The sequence below is a fragment of the Oncorhynchus nerka genome, linkage group LG19 (assembly GCF_034236695.1).
Source record: "Oncorhynchus nerka isolate Pitt River linkage group LG19, Oner_Uvic_2.0, whole genome shotgun sequence".
NCBI classification, from domain to species: domain Eukaryota; kingdom Metazoa; phylum Chordata; class Actinopteri; order Salmoniformes; family Salmonidae; genus Oncorhynchus; species Oncorhynchus nerka.
The window spans coordinates 30,830,201-30,838,702 of record NC_088414.1 but is presented as its reverse complement, the minus strand read 5'-3'; positions in this window follow the sequence as shown (position 1 = coordinate 30,838,702).

The following is an 8,502-nucleotide window of genomic DNA, read 5'->3' as shown; positions in this document are numbered from 1 at the left end:
CAGCTGAATGAATAATGAAGTGGCTGGGTTTATTTGATTGTGTGTGAGTGGTGAGGGGGCCTCAGATATGACCACTGAACTCCATCTTACAGACTAGGCAGCAGCAGTCACCCACTTCTCAACCCCCATCCTCCCCGACACACACACTGTACAGCTTCAGATTGTCACTAATAATATTCATGTTCGTTCTTAAAGATACCAGGTAGAGCTGGCAGCACAGCGTCAAGTGGTGCAGTTCTACAAACATGGAGGCTAAAGCTGGCAGTTGGTGGAAAGATGTTCACACTGGAGCGAAAGCAAAGCAGCCAATCAGCCACATACATACAAATTCTTCTTTACAATGACGGACTACCGGGGAACAGTGGGTTAACTGCCTTGTTCAGGGGGAGAACAACAGATTTTTACCTTGTCGGCTCAGGGATTCAAACTAGAAACCTTTTGGTTACTGGCCCAAAGCTCTAACCACTAGGCTACCTGCCGCCCCATACATACATGCATACTGTATACACTATCGGTCAAAAGTTTTAGAACACCTACTCATTCAAGGGTTTTTCTTTATTTTTACTATTTTCTACATTGTAGAATAATAGTGAAGGCATAAAAACTATGAAATAACACACATGGAATCATGTAACAAATCAAAATACACTACCGTTCAAAAGTTTGGGGTCACTTAGAAATGTAATTGTTTTTGTTAAACAAACCAAAATATATTTTATATTTGAGATTCTTAAAAGTAGCCACCCTTTGCCTTGATGACAGCTTTGCACACTCTTGGCATTCTCTCAACCAGCTTCATGAGGTAGTCACCTGGAATGCATTTTAATTAACAGGTGTGCCTTGTTAAAAGTTAATTTGTGGAATTGTGACAAGGTAGGAGTGGTATACAGAATATAGGCCTAGTTGGTAAAAGACACAAGTCCATATTATGGCAAGAAGAGCTTAAATAAGCAAAGAGAAATTACAGTCCATCATTACTTTAAGACATGAAGGTCAGTCAATGCGGAACATTTCAAGAACTTTCAAGAAAGTTTCTTCAAGTTCACTCGCAAAAACCATCAAGTGCTATGTTGAAACTGTCTCTCATGACGACTGCCACAGAAAAGAAAGACCCAGAGTTACCTCTGCTGCAGAGGATAAGTTCATTAGAGTTACCAGCCTCAGATTGCAGCCCAACTAAACGCTTCACAGAGTTCAAGTAACAGACACATCTCAACATCAACTGTTCAGAGGAGACTGAGTGAATCAGGCCTTCATTGTTGAATGGCTGCAAAGAAACAACTACTAAAGGACACCAATAAGAAGAAGAGACGTGCTTGGGCCAAGAAACATGAGCAATGGACATTAGATTGGTGGAAATCTGTCCTTTGGTCTGATGAGTCCACATTTGATATTTTTGGTTCCAACCAGCCTGTCTTTGTGAGATGCAGAGTAGGTGAACGGATGATCTCTGCATGTGTGGTTCCCACCATGAAGCATGGAGGAGGAGGTGTGATGGTGTGGGTGTGCTTTGCTGGTGACACTGTCTGTGATTTATTTAGAATTCAAGGCACACTTAATCAGCATGGCTACCAGAGCATTCTGCAACGATACGCCATTCCATCTGGTTTGCGCTTAGTGAGACTATCATTTGTTTTTCAACAGGACAATGACCCAACACACCTCCAGGCTGTATAAGGGCTATTTGACCAAGAAGGAGAGTGACGGATCAGATGACCTGGTCTCCACAATCACCCGACCTCAACCCAATTGAGATGGTTTGGGATGAGTTGGACTGCAGAGTGAAGGAAAAGCAGCCAACAAGTGCTCAGCATGTGTGGATTATCCAACAGTCTCCTTCAAGACTGTTGGATAAGCATTCCAGGATAAGCTGGTTGAGAGAATGCCAAGAGTGTGCAAAGCTGTCATCAAGGCAAAGGTTGGCTACTTTGAAAAACTAAAATATATTTGGATTTGTTTAACACTTTTTGGGGTACTATATGATTCCATATGTGCTATTTCATAGTTTTGATGTCTTCCCTATTAATCTACAATGTAGAAAATAGTAAAACTAAAGAAAAATCCTTGAATGAGTAGGTGTGTCCAAACCTTTGACTGGTACGATATGGTACTGTACTGTACTGTACGTACAGTACAGTACAGTACAGTACCGTACCAGTCAAAAGTTTGGACACACCTACTCATTCAAGGATTTTTCTTTAGTTTGACTATTTTCTACATTGTAGAAAACGTACATACATACATACGTACGTACATACAGTGGGGAGAACAAGTATTTGATACACTGCCGATTTTGCAGGTTTTCCTACTTACAAAGCATGAAGAGGTCTGTAATTTTTACGTACTTACATACATACATGCCCACACACACACACACACACACACATGCATACATACATGAAAGCCACTAATGTGCACACAGACTATAAGTGCTGACTTTGACTACATCTAGTCAAATGTATAATTAATCTGTAGAAACACTAATGAGGAAAGCCTAGGGATTGGAGAGGAGAGAGGGGATAGGGGAGGATGGGAAAAGAGGATAGGAGGGAAGGAGGAGGTGAGCTAGGATAGGAAAGAAGGGGAAAAGAGGAAAGAGGTGAATTCAGGAGAATAAAGGGGTGGAAGAAGCAGGAAGGATAGAAATGGAGGAGAGAAAAGAGACAAATGGAGGAGAGGAAAGAGACAAATGGAGGAGAGAAAAGAGACAAATGGAGGAGAGGAAAGAGACAAATGGAGGAGAGAAAAGAGACAAATGGAGGAAAGAGACAAATGGAGGAGAGGAAAGAGACCAATGGAGAGAAAAGGCATGATAGGACAAGGGGGGTGTGAGAGGAGGGGGAGGTTAGAGGAGAGTGGGGGTTAGAGGAGGGGGAGGTTAGAGGAGAGTGAGGAGGGGGGGTTAGAGGAGAGTGGGATGTTAGAGGAGAGTGGGGGATTAGAGGAAAGTGGGAGGTTAGAGGAGAGTGGGGGTTAGAGGAGAGTGGGGGTTAAAGGAGGAGGAGGTTAGAGAAGGGGAAGGTTAGAGGAGGGGGAGGTTAGAGGAGAGTGGGAGGTTAGAGGAGGTTAGAGGAGAGTGAGGAGGGGTTAGAGGAGAGTGGGATGTTAGAGAGTGGGGGATTAGAGGAAAGTGGGAGGTTAGAGGGAGTGGGAGGTTAGCGGAGAGTGGGGGTTAGAGGAGAGTGGGGGTTAAAGGAGGAGGAGGGGTTAGAGAAGGGGAAGGTTAGAGGAGGGGAGGTTAGAGGAGAGTGGGAGGTTAGAGGAGAGTGGGAGGTTAGAGAAGGGTGGGAGGTTAGAGGGGGGTTAGAGGAGGGTGGGAGGTTAGAGGAGAGTGGGGGTTAGAGGAGGGGGGGGTTAGAGGAGAGTGGGGGGGTTAGAGGAGAGTGGGATGTTAGAGGAGAGTGGGGTTAGAGGAAAGTGGGAGGTTAGAGGAGAGTGGGGGTTAGAGGAGAGTGGGGGTTAAAGGAGGAGGAGGTTAGAGAAGGGGAAGGTTAGAGGAGGGGGAGGTTAGAGGAGGTGGGAGGTTAGAGGAGAGTGGGAGGTTAGAGAAGGGTGGGAGGTTAGAGGGGGTCAGAGGAGGGTGGGAGGTTAGAGGAGGGGAGGATGGGGGTTTGGGAGGTTAGAGGAGGGGAGGTTAGAGGAGGGTGGGAGGTTAGAGGAGGGGGAGGTTAGAAGGGGATTAGATGAGAGTGGGAGGTTAGAGGTTAGAGGAGTGGGAGGTTAGAGGAGGTTAGAGGAGGTTAGAGGAGAGTGGGAGGTTAGAGGAGAGTGGGCGGTTAGAGGAGAGTGGGCGGTTAGAGGAGAGTGGGAGGTTAGAGGAGAGTGGGAGGTTAGAGGAGAGTGGACGGTTAGAGGAGAGGGGGAGGTTAGGGAGAGTGGGCAGTTAGAGGAGAGTGGGAGGTTAGAGGAGAGTGGGCGGTTAGAGGAGAGTGGAGGTTAGAGGAGAGTGGGAGGTTAGAGGAGAGTGGGAGGTTAGAGGAGGGGGAGGTTAGAGGAGAGTGGGAGGTTAGAGGAGAGTGGGAGGTTAGAGGAGAGTGGGAGGTTAGAGGAGGGGGGAGGTTAGAGGAGAGTGGGCGGTTAGAGGAGAGTGGACGGTTAGAGGAGAGTAGGAGGTTAGAGGAGAGTGGGAGGTTAGAGGAGAGTGGGCGGTTAGAGGAGAGTGGACGGTTAGAAGATGTGTAAGAGGTTGTATGGGAATATGATAAAGGAGTAGGATGAGAGACAAAGGGAGTGTGACAAGAGAAGAGAGGAAGAAGAGAAAGAGAGAGACAGGATAGGAGAGGGGAAAGAACTGGGTTTCCTCTTGAAGAGGGATGAGACGTTAAGACCTGACGATCTGGTTCATATTAACTCATATCACACTGATCATGAGGGTGTACTATTCAGCCCCCTTCTCACACTGACCAGCATGCTTAAAACCTTGCACAATAACATGGTTTTAGAAAACACTTGTGTCAGTACTTGTTTGTGGCTTGCAGAATTTCTAACCTCGTATCCAGGCTCAATTGTTGGCTGGTGTATGACATTTCACAATTTCAGATATTTGAAATTGCAAACTGTGATATTAAAAAGTGATAATTTTAAAGTGAGTGGAGGTTTTAATCACAATGAATTTGCTTTGTTTGCAAATCTAAAGCATGTATAAAATACATCTCTGTGAGCAATCACACAAACCTCAATGTGCAATTACAGCTGCTTTGTAGAATCTTTACCTTCATAGTAAGTATACTTTACTCACTACAGTAATTATGATCTATTACTGTAATTATAAACTACCAGTCAAAAGTTTTAGAACTGGAAACTGCTGATTTTTAATAGAATATCTACATACTGTAGGCGTACAGAGGCCCATTATCAGCAACCATCACTCCTGTGTTCCAATGGTACGTTGTGTTAGCTAGTTTATCATTTTAAAAGGCTAATTGATCATTAGAAAACCCTGTTGCATTCTGCAGCGATACGTCATCCCATTTGGTTTGGGCTTAGTGGTACTATCATTTGTTTCTCAAAAGGACAATGATCCAAAACACACCTCCAGCCTGTGTAAGGGCTATTTGACCTTGATGGAGTTCTGCATCAGATGACATGGCCTCCACAATCCCTGACCTCAACCAAATTTAGATGGTTTGGGATGAGTCAAACCACAGAGTGAAGGAAAAGCAGCCAACAAGTGCTCAGCATATGTGGGAACTCCTTCAAGACTGTTGGAAAAGCATTCCAGGAGAAGCTGGTTGAGGGAATGCCAAGAGTGTGCGAAGCTGTCACCAAGGCTAACAGGCTACTTTGAAGAATCTCAAATCTAAAATATAAAACTTTTTTGGTTCCTACATGATGCCATATGTGTTATTTCATAGTTTTGATGTCTTCACTATTATTGTACAATGTAGAAAATAGTACAAATTAAGAAAAACCCTTGAATGAGTTGGTGTTGGAAAACCTTTGGTCGGTAGTGTATGTTTTGTCATCAATATAAAGTGGGACTGAAAAAAGTGTACAGAATTAATGTTAACTTCCCCTTTTCTACATTTAGATTTTTAAAATGTTTTTTAAAATTCATTTAGCAGACACTCTTATCCAGAGTGACTTACAGTAAGTGCATTAATCTTAAGAGAGCTCTTCTCACTTCCACCTACTGTACGAAAGCTAGTCCTGCAGAGGAGACAGAGAGCCATCCACAGAGGTAGGGGTTAGGGGTCAGTGTAGGAAGTGACCTACTGTAACTCAGAGCTAGTCCTTCACTTCTAGCTGACCTTTGTTCTTCAGGATTAGAGTTAAAGGTTAATCAATGTCTCATGGCTCTCAAATTCCTCACCTGCACTACCACCAGGCACCATTAATACTTTACCACATACCATTAAAGAGACTTGCTTCTCCAGGCACTAATTTTGCTTCTCTTCTATAAATTGACTGCCATCTGCCGCAGAATGTTTGGCAAAAGAGGGCCTTACTTCCCCTGCCAGCTCCGAGCTTTTTCTCGCTCTGAGAGACATGTGTGATCCTGGAACAAGGTTGTCAGATATCCATGGATACCGACTGTGCTCTATCATAGTGGATTCATCGATCACTGTTCATGGCACATCTTAAGCAACTCCTGTTAGCCAGCATAATTATATTCAAACAGGGGTGGATGTTTTAGCCTTAGTTTTATTCTGTAAATAACATATGTTGTAGTATAACATAATGAGGGAGTAAAGAGGACAGTGGAAACATAATGAGTGAGTAAAGAGGACAGAGGAAACATAATGAGTGAGTAAAGAGGACAGTGGAAACATAATGAGTGAGTAAAGAGGACAGAGGAAACATAATGAGTGAGTAAAGAGGACAGTGGAAACATAATGAGTGAGTAAAGAGGACAGAGGAAACATATTGAGTGAGTAAAGAGGACAGTGGAAACATAATGAGTGAGTAAAGAGAACAGTGGAAACATAATGAGTGAGTAAAGAGAACAGTGGAAAATAATGAGTGAGTAAAGAGGACAGTGGAAACATAATGAGTGAGTAAAGAGGACAGAGGAAACATATTGAGTGAGTAAAGAGGACAGTGGAAACATAATGAGTGAGTAAAGAGGACAGTGGAAACATAATGAGTGAGTAAAGAGGACAGAGGAAACATATTGAGTGAGTAAAGAGGACAGTGGAAACATAATGAGTGAGTAAAGAGGACAGAGGAAACATAATGAGTGAGTAAAGAGGACAGTGGAAACATAATGAGTGAGTAAAGAGGACAGTGGAAACATAATGAGTGAGTAAAGAGGACAGTGGAAACATAATGAGTGAGTAAAGAGGACAGAGGAAACATAATGAGTGAGTAAAGAGGACAGTGGAAACATAATGAGTGAGTAAAGAGGACAGAGGAAACATAATGAGTGAGTAAAGAGGACAGAGGAAACATAATGAGTGAGTAAAGAGAACAGAGGAAACATAATGAGTGAGTAAAGCAGTAAAATGAGGAGAGAGTAGGATGAAAGAGAAGAGCATGCCTATGGAAGCCTGCAAGGACCTCCTCTTTCGCCATTGCACCAAACACAGAGCCAGAATACAGCTTAATGGGCAGGGAACACACAGCCATTTTGGATTCAAGTTGAATCAAAGCTTTTTCATTGAAGTCAGGTACAAACATGAACAAGCTAAGCTGTCAAAAGACAAAGCTATAGGGTGACAGTATACCTACTGAACGACATCATCATTATCCAGCTGTGGAAGACCGTCTCCAGTGAACTACCCACTCTCTGAATAGGTTTTTCTTTGTTTTTTAAAAGCGACTTGGAGATTCTTTATGAAATACACTAAATAAAGTATATATTTTCTTACGATGTATGACTGTATTTTGATATTGTACACAGGGACAGATAACGGGAGACTGATGAGCTGGATATTACAGCAGGTGTACCTCTGTTATTATCTAAATGAAGGTCTCTCTCTCTCTCTATATATATATATATATATATATATATATATATATATACACATATATCTGCACTTTAATTGAGCTAGTTAAGCTTGTCTCTACTCTGCAGTTTAAATACTTCTCAGCCTGCATTAATACACCTCAAAGCTACCCACGGAGCCCAGGGAAGGCTGTAAGCCATATAGGCATAGCTACTGAACGCCATTCATTGGAATCTTCTGCTTAATGATACAGAATGTCTGAAACAGTGAGACGCATGCTTTTCCAACCGTAAACACAGGGACGGACGGAAGGATGGACAGACAGAGACACACACACACACATAAATGAAGTGTAATGGCTTAAATGACACATTGCCTCTTCATGCTCATCTTACCTATGATGGCTATCTCTGTCAACTGGCCAAAAGGAGCCCTGTTGTCAAGGGAACTGGCTTTATTCAAAGTGATTGATAAGCAAATTAATCAGATTTTCCGTGGCTAAACAAGCAATGATTTATTGAAAACTGAGCCAACCAAGCATTCTTTCCCCTTCTATAAATAAAACTGCATTCGGGATAGTGGTGAGAGTTCCTACATACAGAGAGCAAATACTGGACCACATTTCACATAAAAAACTACAAGAGCCTGTCCAAATTCATCCAGTGTGTACATGAGACACCTCTCATCTGTCCCACAGTCCTTGTATTAGCATGGTTCACACACACTCCCACAGCCAGCATGCAGGAGCAGCTGCTAGGCTGTTTGCGTGTTTGTGACAGTGATTGTGTGTATGTTTGTTTTGTGTGTGTGTAACTGTGTACGTGTGTGTGAAAACCCACCAGGATTCTCGACGAGAGGAGAGGGGATAGGAAAGTAGAGGGAGGAGAGGAGAGTGGAGGGGGAGAGTAGGGGAGAGAAGAGGAGAGTAGGGGAGAGTAAGGGAGAGAAGAGGAGGGTAGGGGAGAGAAGAGTAGGGGAGAGAAGATGAGAGAAGAGGAGAGAAGGGGAGAGAAGAGGAGAGTAAGGGAGAGAAGAGAAGAGTAGAGTAGGGAATAGGAGAGGAGAGTAGGGAGAGAAGGGGAGAGTATGGAGAGAAGAGGTAGGGTAGGGGAGA